Genomic DNA, 23,295 nt, shown 5'->3' with positions numbered 1-23,295 from the left:
TTTTTGAAGCCGAGTTATTTACGAAAGAGAGAGTCGATTCGTTTCCTAAATGTATGTATATGCAAGGGGTTCCAATTTTTCTACTAAATGTTATTGCGTTACATTTTTGTAATGTTGAGTTTGTGTAGACTTTTGTTACACCAGGTGTATTAGATATTCTGGAATATTTCTGCGTTGTAGGCATTTCTTATTTCTATGAAGAGCTTTATGTTGTCTGCATACACAAGTACTTTAATGTTCTTAAGTATGAAAGAAATGTCGTTTACGTACAAAATAAAAAGATGTGGGCCCAAATGAGATCCCTGGGGTAACCCAGAGGTGACTGGAATAGGTTCTGAAAGTTTATTTTGAAAGCGTACAATTTACTTACGGTTTGTTAAGTAAGACTGGAGCCAGTTCAAAAGTGCGGCTTCCATTCCTTTCTGCAGTTTGAAGAGTAATAATGGTATATCGATTCTGTCAAATGCTTTACTGAAGTCAGTGTAAAGAGCTTCTACGCGGTTACCATTATCCATGGCATTCAGTGTAAAAGAAACAAACTCTAGAAGATAAAAAACTGTGGAGGAGCCCTTGAAGAAGCCACTTGTCTTGAAGTTGATTTGTTATTTTGTTTTTTTAATTGTTGATAAATTTTGTCGTTTATGATACACATGCACATTGAAACTGTTGGGAGTCCCCCGCCAACTTCACCACTAGGGCTCAATAACTGATAGGTATCAGCATAACATATGTCAGCGCGGACATTGATGGTCAGCTGAGTCACTGCGCAAGCAACACAGAAAACACCGTCATTTTTTTCATTTTTTTTATTAAGGTGCTCGGAAATCCCTTTACAATACATCTTGATACGAAACTGTTTCTAGTTGATTTACTTTAGGTCTCATTAATGAAACCCAAATGTTTCAATGTACTGCTTGACTGACCTGTTAAATCATGTATCAAATGGAAGGAGCAAACATGTTACACTCAAATTGGTATGGAGTTACATGCTACGTGATATGGTATGACACATTTGAGCAACAAATCTAACTTGTATTGTGTTTGTTTAGTGAGAGTTCTTTGAAACATTATGTTTCTTGAAACTTTGGTGCAACAGAATGTGAATTATATGTTTATTGTACCAATTGAGCAACTGTTTCGAGATGTTACTAAAAAGTTGACGAACCAAGATGTGATGAAGAACCTATTTGCAATCTTGTTCCAATTAAGCGTATGATTCTAAAAGTTTTCAAACTTCGTTTTGCAAACAACTGAGTCAAGCCAGCGGCGCCAGTGGTGTAGTGGTAGGCGTGATTACTTCTCACCTCAGCAGGCCTGGGTTCAATCCCAGTCGGTGCTGCCGGGATGTTCTGAGGCATAACATCTCTGATCACGCCTTTCTTCGGAAGGTAAGTAAAGCCGTTGGTCCCTGGTTCATGAGTTGATAGGTCGAGGGGTAGGGTCCAGGTGTAGGATCTTCCTCCCTGGCGTCAGTAGCATTGGTGCTCAGCACGGGGAACAAGATCGACGGAAAACAAATCAGAGAAAAAAAAAACGGAATCAAGTTGTTACTGTAAAGGTTTGGTACAACCGTCTAACATGGCTCCAATATGTCATGTCACTTTGATGTTGTAAAATACTTATGGACAACATTGACAAAAGCAGAGAAACTGTAATGCATGTACTAACATCTGCATAGGAAATAGAAGACCACGACGAGGACGATAGGATTACGGATGGCGGGGGACGATAGTGACTAAAGACGATGCCAACAGCAGCTGGCGTGGCTGTAGTCCCTCAATCGACCAGGTATTCCAAAGGCCTAAAGAGAACGGTGAGAACGCCTGACGTTGGATTGATTGTCGCTACAGCTGTAGGCAGCAAATATGTTGTCAGTTTTTGATGCCGATGTCGAGCTGATACCACCATACGGAGATGTGGCCGTTGAGGCGTCGTTAAAGATGGAGCTCGTATTTGCCGGAATTGCTGGTGAACTGGAATCGGCACCAAATAGCGGGCGGATTGCCAGAACTAGTGGCTCCTAACGCCGAAACCAGATGGCAGCTGACGGAGGAGCTGCACCGATATCGCTACCACTAGATGCCGCATTACTACTGACAAGTGATGTTTAAAACACGCAAATACCCAACTAGTTCTATGATTGTTCAAGCTACGCATTTGCTACTTATTTTCGATATAACTGGAACATGGATATTATCGATAATACGTAATGGTGCAGATATGTTGACATATCGTTGCGGAGTTGTTACAGTTTAATATGAATCATTAATTTTAATATCTACTCATCTGCAACGTAAAAAATTCTTTTAAATTTTTCATTATGTCTCGATAAAAGCTACATTATTTTAACGTACTATTTAACTTGTTTGTACATGCACTGCATATACGGAGGGGTTACTGTAAATTCAACACCTGGCCTAATTACCGTAATCGCACAAATTATCATGATTATTTGGCCCCTCACTTGTTCCCCATCGGACTTGCAAGAAATTCGTTTTTTACGGTCAACCTGTCAAGGAAGTGACCCTCGTCTTGGCATTTCTGTAGCACCACTCTGATTATGTCCGGGACGGCTAGATTGCCACTTTCAATGCCTCGTTCGGGATTGCATCCGGACCGGAAGCTTTATTCACCTGAAATCCTTTCACCACTACCACTGCTTCCTCGTTGGTGACTTCGACGTTATCTCCCTCTCCCTTTCCATATGCTCGCTCCAGGGGTTTTCATCAACGTCTCGACAACAGCTCATTAAAGCAGTTTAACTTGCTCTGCTTTATCTCTCGTTTAAGTGCGGCCCAGGCCACTCGGAACACTCCGCTATGTTACTCTCTGTCTGCTTATATTCTTGCTCACTGCACACATTTTCTGGCTCTGAGACAATTTACGCGGAGGGTTCTATGTGCCTCGTTCCGCTAGTAAGTTGGACGCCGTTTATTATTTGGTTCCATTTTCCTCGGCACGGTCGTGTCACATGCTGTCACTAATGTTTCTGTAAGCTCGTCCACGTTCAGATCCGCTTGGCCGATGTTCACATGGAGCGTTTGAACGAAAAGATTCTTGTCGATAGCCTTCGTTTTCCACTTCCGGTGCAAGCTCTCATCCTCCCTACTGCCACAGTATTCCGATTACCGACCATATCGAATAGGGGCTGTGGTGGATTATCTCATTTGTTTCAATATATAAAGTATATACAAAGTTGTTTTACTGGGTTAGGTCAACAAGCCTCTGCCATTCAATTCAGGTTTAATTGGGACCATCAGCGCTATAGGCGCTTCACTTTCATATTACTTATGACGGGCACTATAATATATGGAATTTGGGTTCAAAATAGAATATCTCTTGATACTGGCAATGTAGAAAGTTGCTGTCGCATTTTAAACTTGAATTCAAGTAAGGTAACATAAATAAAACAAAAATATTGGATGGTGTTTGCGACATGTTATAGACAACGCTGTTTGAAATTTGCTACCGACACACCATCGTATCTTTTCGAAACAGTATCGAAATTATGTCTAAAGTTTTTGACGTAGACTACGTCTTACGGGAAGGTACTGGGGGTAAATCGAAAATCTATGCGACCGTCACAAAAAGGTGTAAGGCTTTGAACGCTTATAGCTTTGTCATTTATAGATGAAATTAAAATCCAAATACACTAATCGATAGGAAATAACTTTCGCAATCTGCTGCTATGAATGCTTTTTAAATTTTTCATAAAAAAGACTGTTGAAAAATGTACAAATAAAAAGAGTTAATTTAATCACTGTTTCCATGAAATAAACATTCTTCCCAAACCCAGTCGTCATAATCAAGTACCATTTGGTTGCGCATCGTTCTGCTTGAATCTGAAAAGTTATAAAACAGTGCTGCTGCCATGCCTCATCTCATTTTCGCTTCGGACGACGGGTGAGCAGATAGCAGCAGCAGCAGTAGCAGCAGCAGCAGAAGCAGCAGAAGCAGAGATCACTGGTTTCTTGAAACGAGCCTCGTCGCCTCGATGGCACAAGCACTCCGAAGTGGATCAACCTCGCCTGAGGGATACCGATCATGCGTTCTACAACTCTCGGTTACTTTTTTGAAGGGACGTATCAGCTTTTATAAACAACGCATTTTATCATCGGTTTGGCGTAACTGATAGCTCGCCCACGCATACCAACACCATTATCAGGTAGGGGAAAATTCACATCTCTGACTAAAAACTGGTTGCCCCGTAACGTGGGTAGATCACCTTTTCGTGGTACGTTACGGGATGTAAGATCTACCACCGATTCCTAGTCTTGACTACTTCAAACTAGGGGAACAGGATTTTACAGTAATCAAAGGAACACATCTTAGTCCTTGTTACTTTTTATGCCTTGTTGATAGTGATAAGTCCTCGGGTTGCGTGGACCGAGGATGATCTTGAAACAAGAAAAAAATAAGTTAGTTAGTCTTCACCTATGTGATTCCTAATCTTCTATTCGTTGTTTCCTAGTTTGAAGTGGTTAAGACTAGGGTTCTGATGCATGGTCATTATCGGTGTCATGTCTTGTTTTTTCTGCAAAGGAATCCAATTTTGACTGACAAAGGGGCGCGCCTTTGGAGGGTGTTTCAACACTCCGAAGGGTATAAATAGCGGGACCTTTCAATTAGAATCGATTCCTTGCGATAAAGGCAAGAATGACAACTGTATCAAAACCGAATACTTCATCATTTCTCAATAGTGATGGAGTAATACGACATGCACTAAACTAAGGACACGGGATATACTACAATAGATCAAATTACCGGTCGCAGTGGTTTTATGTCCCGAACAGAGGGAAAAAAAAACTGGTTCACACACTTAGAAATAACTAATTTTACACGAGACGTAATCCATATTGGACGTAAATCATGGAACGTAAACAAACATTTCATGTAAAATTAAGTATTCTCAACCCGAAACATAAGCAAGTCGACAAAGAGAACGTTTGATTGAATTAATTTTCTCGTTTCTTTCAACTGATTCTTATGTCAAAAGGGCCACTTACATGTGTCAATTAGTAATAAATTTGTAATTGAATGAATCTCATAACAGTGTTCTATTGTAAATTTTATAATATTTTTATTGTAAACGTAACTTCAAACTGCTCAAATAATTAGATTAATCCACGATTTAGCTATTTTTAAACATATTTTTATGGAATAGGAAAAATTCGATGTTTTTGAAAAACATGATTTGAATGAAAATAGTGTTTTTTCACTCACATGGTCACTTTAACGCTCTTGGGTCATTCGTGACTTTTCTGGGGGTGAGATATGAACTCGTGACTTTGGCGTGTTATTTGTATTTATAGATGAAAAGAGTCTGTTTCTATACCTTAATCGTTGAAGGTATGCTAGCAATGGAATAAGATTTTATTAGGCATAATGATATGTCCGGAAATATATATATTTTCTTAAGAAAATGCAGACTTTATGAGGATCCAGTTTTTTCCAGTGTTTTTGGCAGAATTTTCTAGTTTTTTTTGGAAATTTGTTGGCAATGATGTGCGTGGGCGAGCTACAAGCCAAATCGACGATCAAATGCGTTGTATATAAAAGCTGATACGTCACTGATACATTTATGCGAAATTCCGTAATTGATCGTGAATATCTCGCGATCAGAACATTTTAGCGTGAAATCCCTCCATTGAATTCCCGGTACATCTTTTATCTACCAATTGAATTTAAAAAAACACAAAATATTATTTTTTCAAGATTTCGTGCGTTTTGTGAACGCACATCCATTATTTTGAATTTCCCTTTCACAGAAAACAGATTTCTGTACCAAGCACCGACATTATAAGACGGTACCTCTATTAAACGTTTAAGATTAGCTACCCGAGCAAAGTAGAATAACAACCCGATATCATCTAGATAACAAGTCTTGTTATCCAAGATATCATTTTGTTTTCAGTTGTTATCTCATAACTTATTTAGCTATCAGCCTTGATCAGTTTTGTTATCAGTTGTTATCATGAAAAATTCACTATATATTTATTAACGATGCAAGGTTAGTTAAAAACTTTAAATATGTAATCATATTTAGGTTATCAGCGCTAGGCTTTGATATCAAAATGATAACATGATTTGAAATTTATGGAATCCCTCCCCTTGGCTAGTTTTTGCACCTTGCTGTTGGTGGGCGGGTTTAATTTCATGCTTTATAGTGGAGTGTTGGAGACGGTAGGTTTATGGTCGGCGTTGCTGGCTCATGCCGCGATAGAATGGCGTCATGGGCAGGCAATGGGGATTACTAAGCTTCCCCTCTCTGATAAACCACTGCATGAGAGAACCAAAGATCTAGTCTAGCAGTGATAGTATCACACTTGTTACTCCTTTAATTGAGAGCCGCGTCGTAGTACGCTTATGTATAGGCACTGACGTTGGGTGTGATACTGGCGGGTTTCGCCGCAAATCACTCTTATTTTTTACGCAGATAGATTTATTTGGGTTTGCAAGGGAATTATACTATTGAAATATTTCAGAAAGTGCCCAACGGTGCTCCTTCTATTTGCGGGACAAGCTTTCATTGTTGTTTTCATTGAAGTATTACTCAGGAAACAATGTTAAACATCATTTTTGAACATGGTATTGTAACTAATCTTATATGTGCTTCATTTTGATTTGGGATAAGTGTTTGAACTATGGCTCGGGATTTCCACTGTGGCGTGCTTCTATTGTGACATACCCATACGTATTTTTGTGGTGCGACATAGTGGAAGCGTGTGAGCATAGTTGGAGCATATACCCTATATAATTTAAAAATCAGGTAGGAAACTAACTTCAAAATGAAGCATTTTAGTCACATGAAGGTGTTACCTGGGTCGAACTAAGATATAATAAATAAGTATAAGCTTAAATCAAAAGTAATTGAAACACGTTTAATTTTAGATTACAAGCACAAGTGCAGGTATTTAATAAAGCATGGGTTATGATTGATTAGGTGAATTAGAGCTTTAATAATTTATTAAATTAGACTAATGAGATATCATAATCATTAAAAAAAAACTTTAATAAGCAACTTAAGAAAGTCTAATGACATTAAGTAGATTAACAAAATAATTAGGATGCGGGGGGTCCGCTAAGGGAGGCAACTAACCTTTAAAGTTGTAGAATAAATCTTCTTATTTAGTCTTGAACTTTAAAAAGAAAACGCAGGCAGACCAATAGCATTTAGCAGATTAACAAGGAGAGGAATAGTTTAGGAAATAAGTAAAAGTAGAGGTATGTGACAATTAATAACTTTTAAATTTTTGGAGGTATTGTATTCCCCTGAGTTTGTTGTACTCGATTACTATATTATTCTCTCAATACGCGAAATCTCTTATATATGCGGTTAAAGCATTTGAGTTAACTTATTTCTTAGTGTTCAAGTACTTACATTTTTAAACAGCAGTCAATGTTGATCTATGAACTAAACCATACGTAAAATCGATCTTTCCTTATGTGGTATTGATGCATGTTTAACTTTTCGCAGCTGTCGGAATCAACGCGCCTACGTCTACGGAGCTTACGCAGAAGTGATACTCAATTCGGTAGAGCTTGTCAAACGCTTTTGAGCTTATGTAGTATAGAATTTGTTCGGTGCGGTCGCGAAACCGTGAAATGATTGATACGTTCTTTAAATTAACTAATTTGATACAAAGCTCAGTAGTAAATAAGTAGAATATCTAGGGAGGAAACCAAAATTAATCAACTTGCCAACATAGGCTATCACATTTATTTTGGTGGCACTCTTAAATGATAATAAGCCTTTTTCTCGCTTCGGTTGTCTCGTATGGCTTTCGGAATTCTCGCGGTTTTCGTAACTTACATAATTTAGATATTTCGTTCGAAACGGATTTACGTATTCAATCGGTTTACTACGCGGATGTATCTACGCGCACACGACACAGCATTTTTTTATAACTATCTTGAAACAATACATACGGAATCCAGTGTTCAAGCGGCCAACATAGGCTAGTCCTTATGCTGTATTGTCAAAGATAGAAGCAAAATGTATTCAAATGGGTCAAGTCTTGAAAACTAAGCTGTCACGCAGCTCCAGCTTGATACCCAATAAAAAAAAATGATAACATGATTTGAAATTTATGGAACAAATTTGTATGGTTTACAGAATTTGTTATCAAGATATTATGAATGATAACAAAATTAGTTATTTTTGTGATATCCAACGAGTAATTTTTTGTAATCATTTTTGTTATGTTGGCTGTTAATTCAACCATAATGATAACATATTCAGTTATCAAAAAGTGATAACCGGGTAATAGAACTTGTTATCAACTTGATATTTTACTTTGCTCGGGTATGTAAGTCCTTGGAAATTATGCTATAGAACGGTTGATCAAATCCCGAAGTTTTTGCTGATGGGAGCGAGGCATAGCAACAGAAAATGCACCGAGAAATTAACAGTAAGCATGCACAAGGGCATTCAATTCTCTCCATCGATTTTCTCTTTCAATTCCTACAGCTAAGGGAAGCAATATTCTGAAATTTGTCCAATACAGTGCTGTAACAGGTTGTATTGGCTATCAAAAGCAACAGCAAACGCACCGAGAAATGTTAATCCAAGCGAGTTATTAATAAAAAACAGAATCTATCATCACGGTCACTGCTCACTGTCGAATTTGCAATATATGACAGATATGGAAGTCACTATTTTTCCATCACAGAAATGCTCCGTTTTCTTGTGCCGAATAATGCATGAGCGTCCACAAAACGCAAACGAAATCTTTAAAAAAACAGCAATATTTACCATTCTTTTTTTGCCCAATCGGTAGCTTAAGATGCACCGAGAACTTATATGAGGGATTTATGGCTAATCGAGATGTTCCCGATCAACTACGAAATTTTACATAACATTGTGGCAATATTGTACACTTAGTGTTTTTGTGTGCATTTTTTTTTAGGGTTTTGAAGTTGAATTGCTGTGGAAATCTTATTCCTGATCAAACTTATTACCATATAAAAATTTCATGAGCACAAATATCAGCTCTCCCAAAACATATAACAAAGAAACTGGAACTTTACGTTTGCTGTAGTGCAGTACACAAAGAGTTACAATTTCATGAGTGATGTCACGACCGTCCAAGAATTGTGCTCTAGAAATCTAAAGTGATAGGGAATCACCTTAAAAAAACCTATCTTCATATTGGATTGCAATTTAGGAACCAAATGTAATAGAATATGTATTCGCATTTTTATGAGGTCCTGAATTTAACTAAGTAGGAAATCCCAAATATTGACAAAGGACAGAAATCATAGGGTACGTCTATTGTATTTTAAATCAATATCTAGAAAAATGCACGAGAATTTTCCTACACAGCTTAACGTAGTACGTCAACCATGCGGTCGTGTATTGTACACAACCCCACATATTTTTAAAACTATTTTTATGATCTGCCTTCCATTTTTCAAAAGTCGGCCAAAAGATCCATTCAGAATGATCGCGTTTGTCATAGTAGTGTTCGATTTATAATGAAACGTACAACACGTCTTTGGCTTTGATGAATTATGAGAATTCAGACATAAAACAGTTATCTGAATCATGGGACTTGGGAAATTGATAACGACACTGCAAAGCTATTTTTCTTCTCATATTTTGTAAACAGAAATGATAAAATGATGTATTATTGAATTCTAAGAGACTGTGGTGGGATTCACTTTCCCGTGCTCCCTCCCTTGCCCATTCGAAACACTGGTCCTTACGACATAAGAGACGCAGATGCTAGCCACAGCAGCATGCAGAAGTAGCTCCTCCATCTAAATAGCACCGCAGCTGACCAGCGAGTGCAATGAAATAAAAGGGATATCGGCTTATAACAACTACCTACTTATCTCCCTTCCGCTCTCAGGATTCGACGATTCGCTCTTGTTGTGCGTTCTTCTAAAATTGGATAATCAAAGTTGGCACTGGTGGAGAATAGAAGAACTATGAAAGTGATGATGGTTTCAAAATTTGCAACGAGTGCAATCTTAAAATGCTTTTATTTTGCAAATGAAGCATTTTGTTTCAATCTGGTTGCTGCAACAGTGGTAGAAAATCCGAAACTTATGTATACACCTAAAAATCTGAAAATATATTATATTTTCTTTACTATATGTCTATTGAGTAGTCCTTAAGTTTTCTAGTAACGTAGCACTAACCAGATTTAATTGAAATGCTCCATTTGCAAAATAAAAGCATTTTAAGATTGCACTCGTATACCTCATCGTGTAAAATTTTGAAACAATCATCACTCTCTTAGTTCTTCTATTCTACACGAGTGCCAACTTTGATTTGCCAATACCGCAAAACATCTCCGCAGTGATATTTTATTTTGGCGCAGATGATGTGCGATAATCAAAAGTTAAGAATGTTTCACAACATTTACAATAATATTCTAATCAATTTCCATGCACGTATTGGACAGCAACAGCCGAACGTACGAACGAATAGGGTGCCCATAGCACATTTTAAGAAAACGTCACAAGTTTTAATGGGTGTTTTCAATCAATATTTACGAAAAAAAAAACCATAAAACTTACAAGATTACTACCAAAGGTGTAGATCTAGGGAACTGAATGGAGAATGTTTTGTAGCACAAATAAATTAACAGTTATGAAAATTTTCAACGCATTAAGATTGACAAAATGGCTATGAGAAAAAACATAGAACGTTGAATAACTCACTTAGTAGTCATTTCCGACCCTTTGTTTCATGAGGATTTTTTCATAACTTTGGGAGCCCTATCTACCCTAAAAATATATAAAACCCGGAACCAATCATCCTGTATAGTATTATTATTTTTCTCTTATGCAAATGCATACTGGTTTAAGCCAGGCTTGGAATTGCTCACCTAAAATGCTATTTTTCCTAATCATAAAACTATATTGATAATTTTTATTTATAAGAAGCAAGAAGTGGTTATTTATAAGAAGCAAGAAGAGGTTGTGTGTATGAGATATAAAATTTGTCAATTTGGCTTTCAGAAGGTCACAACTAGCGATTTTATGATCGCTGATTGCTCGCTCATCGCGTTGCTCATCGTTAGACCTAATCACTATTGTGACCCTCTGAAAGCTAAATTGACAGGTTTTATGTGGCATACACACACTTTACCTTCTCTTCTTCGATCTTGTAAATAAGAATTATCATTAATATATCTCATAACTTCAAAAATCCGAAAAATAGCATTTAGCTGTAATGTCAAACATTCTTCATCAATTCTAAGCAAAGTTGATGTTGCTGAGTCGTGGTTGAAATTTTTTGATAAAGACAAATCTGGTGAGTTACCTGGCTATAAAATCATTCGCTCTGATCGATCGGTCGGTAAGAAAAAAACGTTGAGGTGGATATATATAAAATGCAAACCCGAATACGATATTCTTTCTAAATGAAATAAGGGCGATGAAGTTTTGAGTTGAGTTTTTATTAAACTCACATATAGTATCATGGCATGGTATGTGGAGTGCTTTATAAACCAGTTTGTTCTAGTTCTTCTATCCAAATTTATAATGACCACCAGATCGTACGCTTCTAATATCATACAAACCATTAAACATACTCTGGTTTACAGGGTGATATCTTCTCGGGACTGAATGATGGCATCCTTAGTCGGGCCGAAGCTCTAGCTGCAGTGGATATTGGAAAACATCAGAGCAGTCACCCACACGCGCAGATGACATCGCAACTGAAGCATGACGTTATGTACCACCATAGTATGGGTGCTCCACCACAACGACCGCTACAGGTGAGTGTTTATTGGTAAAATAGGGTAACAATGAATGAAAGGGGTATGGAAAATTCACCCCAGTCGATATGTCCTCTTCTATGCTCTGACAGCAGACTGAATACAAAACACTGCTATCCAATTAGTCAGAACATTCGTCTCAGACCATAACATTACTGGGAAAACACTTATCGCTTCCAAGGCAGCAAGTGCTTTTCCCGTAATTTGTACAATAGAAACATTTTAGTTTACCTCCCCCTTTTGAATAGTGAAAATTTTATTCAGAGAAAAAAGAGGGAGCTATATTATTTGAGACGATGAACTGCTGAAACGAAACAAGTGGCAATTGTAAAAAATTGCAATAGGTTAATGTAAATAACGCTGGTTTCAAGCAAACAAGGGAATTGTCCGTGAAACAGTGTTCCTTCTATTGTACCTTAAACGAACTTGACAATCATGTAGAAGGAGCACAGCATACCGTCAACAACGTGCGAGGATTTACAACTCAATTATAAACTGCTCATAAATGCATAAATGTCTTAGTTTATTTCCAGTTAAGATGCGAATGTTATGCATTTATATGTAATGTATTACAGTGAGGTAATCTAAATGTTATGTACAGTGAGGAATCCTGATTCCAGCATGATTTTTTCGTTCGAATTGTCTTTTTTCGGATACTTGGGCGCCGCTGAACAGATTAGCATATCGGTCAGCATTCTACCTGCAGAACAAGGAATTTGATTAAAGGAATACGAGCAAAAAATAAATAAGAATAGCGCGCAATGATAAATCCATGAAGGTTTGATTTATTATAATAATTTAAACACTTAATAGATGACCGAAGATTGGGTTATTCGTGACTTTTACAGAGATGAGAGTTTAGCTCGTGATTGTGGAACTTGCTGAATTACTATTCTTGATATTTTAAACTCATTTGCACTTTTAATGTAGACGTCGCTTTTGCGTTGAAATATTACAAAATATCACTGACTCAACACCCAAAAACATTTTACTTGAAATATGACAAAAAGTGTAAATAGATAATAATCTATTTACACTTTTTGTCATATTTCAAGTAAAATGTTTTTGGGTGTTGAGTCAGTGGCGTTTACGTCACTTTGTTATTTATTGGTAGTTTAAGTCTAGTAAACAATTTTGATGTTTCATTTACGATCGTGTCGTGACACTTGTTTCAAGGGTGGCAACCAACAGGCAACCTTTTATTATTAGCATACGATGAATCTCCTGAGTGTTGCCACGTGATCAACACGTGCCACCTCCCGTCAGGAAGATTGAACCGGAGTGATATTCAGTTCAAATTGATATTTATTATAATTTCTTATTGCGTATTGCTGTCATTTGATCAAGCATGGAATCAATTAAAGTAATCACAAAAACCAACCACACTGATGAGATAACGCCATAAGCTGGGGAAATGTTTAACTGTGCATTTGTTACCCGAATGTCCCAATATTTGAATGAGATTATTCGCTAAATACACGCGCTACATGTATGCTACTTTGAACGTAAGATTGACGCCAAATAAATTTAGCTATGCTTGTGCATTATAGTGTAGCTTAGTCGATTTCCCGTCCTGCGTTAGCATACTTATAATGAATGATGACTACAATGTTATGCATATGTTATTTCCGCTAAGGCACAAAACTGAAGTTCACTAAAGTCTGTTCCATTTAGAATTTAGCCGCAGAAAATAGGTCATTTCTACAAGGGGAAATAAGGTACAAAAACGCTAAAGGTATCGTTTTGTAGGATTTTTAGCTTTAAGGAAAAAATATAACAAAAAATATTCGTCAGGTTTTCGGTTGAATTTTCGAACTTTTCGCGGAATACCTCTCATCATATCTTGCACAGTAGTACTGTCAACCTCATCTACCATCTTTTTCCACCACTTCTCCAAATCAGATAGTGTTTTGATTGTTTTGCCACATTTCTTCAATTTGCGATTTATAATTGCTCAAAATTTTTCAATGGGACGAAAATCTGGTCAATTTGGTGGATTGATACTTTTCTCAATAAAATCTACATTATTCTTCTTATACCATTCTATGACATCGCGGCTGTAATGGCAGCTGGCTAAGTCAGGCCAGAACGGTAAAATCATGTTCTAGAGACACTCCTCCTTGTAAAGTTGTCCATTCATAGTCGCTCTAGTGATTAAACCTTTGTTTTCTTTCTGCAACTGCAGATGTCATGCCAAATCATCAACTTGCGAGCGAATTTATGTGCAAAGACAAATTTGAATTTATCTGGAGGGGGATGCGTATAGCAAAGTAAAATTTTTGGCTCAGGATTTGTCCAAAGTCCATTGTTACGTAAGTTTCATCGTCCATCAAAATACATCCGTTATACTTAGTCAAAACTTGCTCGTAGAGCTTGCTTGCAAGGTTTTGGGTAACCAGGTTTTGTTTCAGCGTCCTGTTGGGATGTTTGCTGGCTCGGTACTACCGGAAACCTTCTCACATACAGATTCGCCGAACTGTACTGTGTGCCGCATTGAACCTTTTTGCCAAATCACGACCGGAGATCCCAGGATTCTTTTGGACTGCCCTTATGACCTTCGCTCGTAGTTTTCGGTCATATGTCCCACTTCCGGAAACGTTTAAGCACGGTATTTACAGTCAATTTTTGAAATTTGAGAGCCTTTGCAATCATTCCTCCTGACCACGTTGGATTTTGCATTTGAGTGTGCAGATTTTTTTCACGTCTGTCACGTTCCATCTTCGATAACTTTTGAACAAGTATATGAATCATTCCGTATCGAGCGCTGAGTCGGTTAGCACGGTCCCGCTCTCACACGACATTATGTTTTATTTGTGATTTTTTTTCCACCAGCGTGGTTTTTTTCGCATCACAGTGCAGTGTCCAGGTGATAAGCGCGCGTGTCTCGGAAGTACCGAAATTCGGCGAGCCCGTTTATTTCAAGCGTCCATCTCTACCCATCCCGACGAAAGATCACCATTATCACGACGTCTCCATTGTATCGCCGTTATCTACGTCTGCATTGTATCGCCACCTGCAGCTGCAAGCAAGCAGCAGCAAACGACTACCAGCTGATGCGGTTATTGACAGAACCGGCATACGTATAATAGGATATTTTTTTTCGATTGCCTTGCTATTGTATAGCAAAGTTGCCTTGTGGCAGTGTGCACTCCCTAATAGGGTGGGGCATTTTTGCAAGTAGTAAAAAGTTAATTTATATATATATATATATATATATCCACCAATTCCATAGAAAAAAGTTATCGTGAGTCTCTGAATTTCATGAAAATTGGTATAGTTCCTCTTTATCAAAAATATTAGACTCGTATTTTTTTATTCCGCCATTAGGGTGACCATTTTCGTGTTAGGGTGGTCCGAAAAATCTATTTATTTTCAAAAATGCCTTTTTTCAAATGCCTGAAGGGTCACATGAAAGATGTTTTAATGTTGTTTTAAGAAAAATTATGAAACACTCAGAGATATTTGATTTGGTAGTAAAAAAGTACGTTACAAATGTTTTTTTTATTTTCAGTGCGAGGGTCTTCAACAACTTATGTATGTAAAAGTAAATTGAACCTTAAAACAGGCCCCAGTTTGACATTATTAATTATGGTATCAAAATTCTGGGAGAAGTACTTAAATACTAAAAATAATGACAAGGTCGAAGAAAAATAAGTAAAACATGAAGCAATTATTTTCTTTAATTACAATTTCACACATTTTTCTTCCATTGAAAATGAATACCGTTTGACAATAATATACTTTTCGTTTTGAAGCTTAAAACTATGGAATGACTGTGTCCCCGAAATTTGGTTCACACGTTTATAACGGTTTTTCAATTTTCTTTCCATTTTATTGTAATCGGATTCCGAATAAAACTGATAGTGTAGTTTTGAATCTGGCTTAGAAATTGCCCATGAATAAAGTTCTTGGACCGTTGTTATATAGTAGCCTTGCAAACTCGCTTTCGCAGCGTTTCGTTTCAATACTCCTCCCAAAGCATCACAAGGGCTCTTTCCATGACAAGTTGCGAAAAAATTCCACTCGGCAGCAATGCCAAAATCTTTTTGCATGTTGCATAAATTAAAAGCGGTCATCTTATTTTTATATTGGCTTCCTGATCCATCTGAGAAAAAGTAAATCTGTTGTAAGCCTGGCAATTTACATTTTAGGAACGCTAGACAATGTGCAAGAAATAAACGAACTGCGACATGATTATGTTTAGTGAAATCAGCAATTGCAATAAAACTAGTAAATATCAATCGTTAGATTCTTCGTTTTTAAAATAAATAGCACAAGGGTTAATAGTACATTGGGCGTTCTCGGAAAAATCACAGATTATGATGCATGCTGTAGCTTTCAAATTGCTTTTGACGTGTTTCAAGTAATTTGCCTGTTGCTCAGCTATAAAGTTGTGCGGCAATAAATTGAATATTTTTTCTAAAAAAGTATCAATAATTTCCTGTGTGTCCATTTCAACTTAGTCCATAATTCATCGCTCTACTTGACGCCATTGTTTGAATTGTATTGATTAAACATGTCCGTTACTAAGAATAGTCATTAGTTCTGTGGCCAAAATTTGCGTTCTTGAACAATTTTCGTAACACTGCAGCCAGCATTGTTCACTTGGATTTTGACAAATTGCTTTTGCAAACAAATCGTGATAGCAATCAACACCATCTGGTAGTGATTGTCTGCTTTGTAGTGTTTTAAAAATAAGTTTAACGTTCTGATGATATATACAAACGCATACGATATGCGTGCCACTTGTCCCTGCTAAAATGCAGTGTTTCGGACGGTTACTGGCGAACATGGAAAATCCTCTTTTAATATCAGGATATGTATTTTTAAAGATGGAGTACGCCTCCGGCAAGTTACACAAAATTAATCTTCTTTGTACGTAGATTCCGCCTTAATCAATTTTAGATATTAAATAATCTCTTTTCCCCGGACAAACACGACTTATATCGTCACTATTGTTAAAATCACGAACAAGCATTATCGATTGTTCTCCTACTGAAGCTCTGCTTAACCTCTTTACAGGCACCGACATTATTCCTTTCTCTTACTGCAGTGCTTTTCCTTGGTTGGCCATATGTTGGGAAACGTTGAACTCCTTCATAATTCTATATGTAGACCAACTTTTGGGAAGTGTGTTTAAAATCCTGTATCGCTCATTGCTGTCTCTTGTTTCTTTATATTTATCCTTAAGTTGTGTAAGGAATTCATTTTCGTCCGACAAAGGTGCGTTGTAAGTGGTAACGATCGATTAAGAACTAGTTGACTCCACTGACTCTGAAAATAAATATAAAAAATTATTGATTATTAGAAAAAAAAAAAACATACAAATGATTTATTTTTTATTGTTTACCTTGGCAGGGAAAAGGAACCATTCTGGACGGTCCCGCAACGGCAATCGATTCAATACTGGTTGCTTCGATGGACTCTGAAAAATTATTGCAAAAAAGAAGAGTTTAAGTTAGTAGTTTGAAGAAAATAATTGAAATTTAAAGAAGAATCACATGAATTTTCAAACAACGTACCTGAACCAGCGATTCTGGATGGTCCTGCAACGGCTTCTTTGGTCACGGCATCATTCGGCTCATATAGTTTGTGGTAGCATAGTTGACAAATGAAGGTACTACTCTCATCTATCTTTTTTTCCACTGCATAATCGTAAAATTTATTGGTGATTTTTCTGGCACATGAACTCAACATCCAAACACCACACATTGAACACTTACGTTTCATTTTTAGATATTCTTCGATTCAACTGTTCTAGTAGGAAACTTTGTTTTCTAACTGATCATTTCTTTCATAACATTTCTTGTTTTATGTGAAGCATTATACCCAACAAACATTGCATGTTAAATAAGAGCTTATTCAGACAAAAATAAGCTTCTTCAGCAACAAAATGGCTTATTTAGCTGTTAACCAACTCAAATTGTTTGTTGGGTATCGTACCTACGAGTGAGTGATATACCTACGAGTCTAAGCTGTAACTCATAGGTATATCACTCGTTCGTAAGCAATGACGTCACTACAAACAGCTGTTTCAGGTAAATAGATGAACATTGCGAATAAATACAAACACCACCAAACATTTCCAAATGTCACTAACACCACAAAGCCTATTGGGCTGGAGCTTATGTAAATGTCATTGCCTACGAACGAGTGATATACCTATGAGTAACAGCTTAGACTAGTAGGTACTGATGCAACATGTAAAAAGATTTTGGCATTGCTGTCATGTGGAATTTTTTCACAACTTGTCATGGAAAGGGCCCTATGGGAGGAGTACCCAAGTAACATTGCAAGCTTTATAGAGGTTTTATAGCATTATACAAGTCTAAAACATGGTCTACAGAACCCTCATAAAACCAAAATTGTTACTTGGGTATTGAAATGAAACGCTTTAAAATTTTAGTATAGGAGGGGAAAGGTAGGATCTGCAATGTTTAAAACTTGGTCTACGTGGCTTATGGACAGCCCGCATGTTGAACTGAATGTTGCACCCAGCTTGTAACGAATACCAATTGGTTGCACATCATTCTGCTTGAACCTTTAAAAGATATAAAACAGCGCTACTGTCGTGCCTCTGCTCATTACCGCTTCGGACGGCGTGGCATGGATAAAAAGGTGGATCACGGCGTGACCACCAGATGGGAAATTATGTATGTAATCCCCCCCCCCCCCTTAACAACAACAGCTCGGAAAAGACATGGTCTTTGACGATCACTTTTTCCGGGAAATAAATTTTAAGCAAAACCACAATTATTAATAAAAAAAAAGTTTTTCCGTTAATTCCCGCACCAAAACTTTCAAACTTCAAACTATGCAATTAGATTATAATCCAAAGTCCATACATTTTTACATATTCTGCACAAAATAAGCTTTCTGCCCCCCCTCCCTATTCATAAAAAATGGCGGGAAATCTTGTTAGATTCGATTGTACATCGTTCTTCTTGAACCTTAAAAGATATAAAACAGCGCTGCTGTCGTGCCACTGCTCATAACCGCTTCGGACGGCGTGGCACTTGGTCCTGCAGCAAGCAGGACTAAGTCAACGGATGAAGGTGGATCACGGCATGATCACCTGTCACACAGTAAGGAATGAAACTTGGACATGTTGGTAAATTACTACAACTGACTATAAAGCATACCTGGTACCTCTATAAATGTAATTAGATTAACATCCATAGTTCATCCTTTTTTACATATTCTGCACAAAAGAAACTTTCTGCCCCGCCCTATTCATAAAAAAAGGCGGGAAATCCTGTCAGTTGCGGGGCTTAGAAAGTATGTATTGTGAAGAATATGTAAAACAGGAGGGACTTCGGATGTATTTTTTGTGCAAAATATGTAAAAAAGGATGGACGTCGGATGTTAACCTAAATGCATAAATGGTGCAAATAGTTAAAGAGGCTGGTTCTACGTCTACTGCGATCGTGTCTAGGACACAACCCTTTAAAATTTTTTCATACAAAATCAAATATCTCTGTGTGTTTCATAATTTTTCATAAAACAAAATTAAAACATCTTTTATTTGAAGGGTCAATCGAAAAAATCGGTTAGAGGTTCAGAAGTTATGAATTTTTGAAAAAGGCACTTTTGAAAAAATAGATTTTTTGGTCCACCTGCACACGGAAATGGTCACCCTAATGGCGGAATAAAAAAATAGTAGTCAAATATTTTTTGATAAGGAAGAACTATACAAATTTTCATGAAATTCTGAGACTCACGATAACTTTTTTCTATGGAATTGCTGTATATATATATATATATATATATATATATATTTTTTTTTTTTTTTTAGTTTTTGTTTTGTTTTGCATTGCTTGCACACCGGGCAACAAAATATTAACAACTAGTAGTTAAGTAAATTAATTGGTGAAGGTTATTTTTACGTTTTTTTTTTTCATTTTTAAGCGGTTGTGCACCGTTTTTCCGCAACACTTATGTCGTCTTTGGATGCCTACGTTGCGCGAACCAGATACTACCAACCGTCTTCGAAAGGACCATGGATTGTCTTTTTTTGACCCAAAAATAAAACTTTGAAAACTCTCGACATTACGAGAGATTTGCTGCGTAAGTATCCGGGAATCTTGGTACACAAGGAAAGATTCAACAAACTGCGGTTAGAAGCACCGACTTATGATGTGGCAAATAAAATTGCTGAACACGAGCTTTTTAGTGTTGAGTATAACATCTACATCCCTTCTCGAGATGTGGAAATAGAAGGCGTGGTCTCCGACATGAGTCTGACTGTCGAGGACTTGAAACGTGCCTCGGGATGTTTTAAAAACTCCACATTCGCTACCGCACTAGTGAAGATACTGGATGTAAGGCAACTGCATTCAGCATCTTTGCTAGACGGTAAAAAAGTTTATCGGCATTCAGACTCGTTTCGGGTGACTTTCGCAGGATCAGTTCTCCCAAACTTTGTTAAAATTGATGGTGCTTTTTTTCCAGTGCGGCTGTTTGTACAAAGGGTATACAATTGTACCAACTGCAAAAGGCTGGGACACTCGGCTAGCCATTGCGGTAACAAAACTCGTTGTGGCAAATGTGGTGAAAACCACAAAGAATCAGTAAAATGCTTATTGTGGCGAGAATCCTCACCCCTTGTAGGAGTGCCCGATGTGAAGCAGCCTAAACTCCGCCGATGTACAAGCAGCACTCCGCCAAAGTGCAGCGTTCATTCTCAGGACGCTCCAAGCAGACATGCTCAAATGGTGAAGGCTGCATCAGCCGTTCAAGATGCAAACTAATTTTCGATTTTGTCAGCTGAAGAATTGGACTCTAACTCGTCCGATGAAGGTGATTCTACGGTGGTACACGCACATTCAAATATGGACGGACCCACAAAAAAAAAGCCCCTTCCCAAAAGTGCGCCGTAATAAAACTAAAGATTTGCAAATTCCCAGGGTAATAAGGATAAAAAACGAAACCGAAGGCTCCTGCTGAACCAATCCCTGGATGCAGCAAGAATTTCCCAGATAAGAAAAATAATAAAGCTGCTCCTCAAACTTCTCAAAAGAAATCCAAGTCAGAACGAGGTTGCTACATTTTTCGGACATTGTGGAATTCATATTAAATATGTTCAACATACAAGACCCTCTTAGAAGCTTAGTTTCTGCTTTGCTTCCATCATTAGAATCATATCATAGCAATTGACTGTTTCATGGCCCCTCCTTGCATCAATCATATCTTTCGATGGATAATTCGTCAAACGAGGTTGAAGATATGATCACTGTGCAACAGTGGAACTGCCGTAGTCTAGTGCCTAAACTAGACTCGTTCAAATTTTTACTTCACAATTCTGATTGTGATATATTTGCTCTCTGTGAAACATGGCTTTCTTCCGATAAAGAATTCAACTTCCACGATTTTAACATTATACGCCTGGATAGAGACGATTCTTATGGAGGAGTACTTTTAGGGATCAAAATTTCCCTTCCTGCTTTATCAGGCGTCGAAATCATCGCTTGCCATATAAATGTGAAGAACAAAGACCTTTGCATAGCTTCAGTTTATGTTCCACCAAGAATCTCCATTAGCCGTAGTCAACCCTGGAATCTAGTTTCGATTCTTCCATCCCCAGTATTAATTCTGTGTGATATGAACTCTCATGGTACTATATGATGACAATAGAGCGGCTATTTTTTTTTACGATTTATGCGACGATTTCAATTTGACTATTTTGCACACTGGTGAAGCGACACGTGTAGCAAAACCTCCGGCTCGAGAAAGCCGACTCGACCTATCTTTGTGTTCAAGATCGCTATCATTGGATTGTCTGTGCAAGGATATCAATGATCCGCATAGTAGCGATCATTTGCCAACCATCATTTCAATTAAGTGTGCCCCTAACTCTGCAGAACCCTCTTGAGTTCCATTTGATCTTACAAGGAACATAGATTGGCAGAAATATGCAACATTGGAAGAATATCGATTCCACGCCAATTTGAAGTACAAAAGCTCACTGGAAGCACAAAAAAGAAAAGTTCCAAGTGCGAACTTCAAAAGGAGACCAGCCACACCTAGGTGGGACGAAGAATGCACAAAATTGTATGTAGAAAAATCTGATGCTTTCAAAGCTTTTCGTAGACACAAAACCTCCACATGCTTCGAGGAATATTCAAAGCTTGAGACAAAGCTGAAACAATTAATCAAAGCAAATAAACGCGATAATTACTCTAGGCTGTATGCACTCAACGCATAACATGAGTCTCGAGGTTCTGGCAAGAGTAACACCCCTCCAGAACCGTTTCTGGGAGCTCTCTCTCAGAATACTAATCAAATTCGGAGTGACGAACAGACTTATAATTGCTAATTTTGAAGAAATTCTTGGGAAGAACACACAATCTCGATTTATGAGAATCTACCACCACTACATATCATCAGATATGTGTCTTCCTTGTTATACTCCAGACCGTGTTCACTTCACCAATCGCAGTTCCTCAATTGAATATGATCTGACCATGAAACAAGCAACTCATGGGATTCCCGATCAACTTCGACCTATTATTATTCCACGTATTTTTACTGAAAAGTACCAACAAGTCAATTGCATGAAAAGATATTATACAGACGGGTCCCGTCTCAATGGATCCACTGGCTACGGTGTCTTCAATGAAAACTCTAGCGCCTTCCGCAAACTTCAGGAACCTTGTTCCGTTTTTGTTGCTGAGCTGGCAGCAATCAACTTCGCATTGGGGATGATTTCCAACATGCCCGCAGACCATTACTTCATCTTCACGGATAGTCTCAGTTCGATTGAGGCTATTCGGTTGATTAAACAAGGTAGGCACTCATCTTATTTCCTTTCAAAGGTAAGGGAGCATGTGTGTGCTGGTCGAAAGATCATATATGATTACCTTTGTATGGGTCCCCTCACATTGCTCAATCCCAGGCAATGAGAAGGCGGACTCTCTCGCAAAGGTGGGCGCGCAGGAAGGCGAATTGTATGACAGGCAAATTTCACACGATAAATTTTACCATTTAGTGCGTCAGAGTACCTTTTCGAGTTGGTAAACCGATTGGGACACTGGAAATCTTGGACGGTGGTTACATTCAATTATTCCTAATGTTTCTTCGAGAGCGTGGTTTAAAGGCTTGGGCTTAACTCGTGACTTCATTCGCGTGATGAGTAGACTTATGTCCAACCACTACTCGCTAGATGCTCATCTCAATAGAATAAACCTCGTGGACAGCAACATCTGTCGGTGTGGAAACGGTTACGATGACATCGAACACGCAGTTTGGCAATGTACGAATAATGACGCCGCCAGAGAGCGACTTTTAAATACCCTCGAGGCCCAAGGAAGACAACCCTATGTTCCTATCAGAGACGTGTTGGCAACCCGTGATCTCTGCTATATGCAGTCCGTTTATGTTTTTCTTCAAATGTCTAGTATAAGAATTTAATTCCTTTTGTCTTTTGTCTCTCTTTATTAGTTTTTGTTTGTCTTGTCCCCCCGTCTCGATGAGTCTCATCGTCGCCCACTGGTCACCCACCATAGCCGGTCGAACTCCGGACGAAGCTAGAACAGCACTACCGTTCATACTGGCGACAACGCTC

At 37.9% G+C, this 23,295-nt stretch overlaps 1 pseudogene; it reads right to left on the bottom strand.

Annotated features, from left to right (window-relative positions):
* The window catches only part of LOC135714786 (uncharacterized), a 50,265-nt pseudogene extending 38,675 nt beyond the window's left edge, over window positions 1-11,590 (bottom strand).
* Window positions 11,591-23,295: the final 11,705 nt, after the last annotated feature.

The sequence above is a fragment of the Ochlerotatus camptorhynchus genome, unplaced genomic scaffold (genome assembly GCF_037179485.1).
Source record: "Ochlerotatus camptorhynchus isolate MF236.1 unplaced genomic scaffold, CSIRO-AGI_Acam_v1.1 ptg000719l, whole genome shotgun sequence".
Classification (NCBI taxonomy): Eukaryota; Metazoa; Arthropoda; class Insecta; order Diptera; family Culicidae; genus Ochlerotatus; species Ochlerotatus camptorhynchus.
Note: the sequence above shows the minus strand (reverse complement) of the source record. Positions and strands in the feature narration are given on the sequence as shown.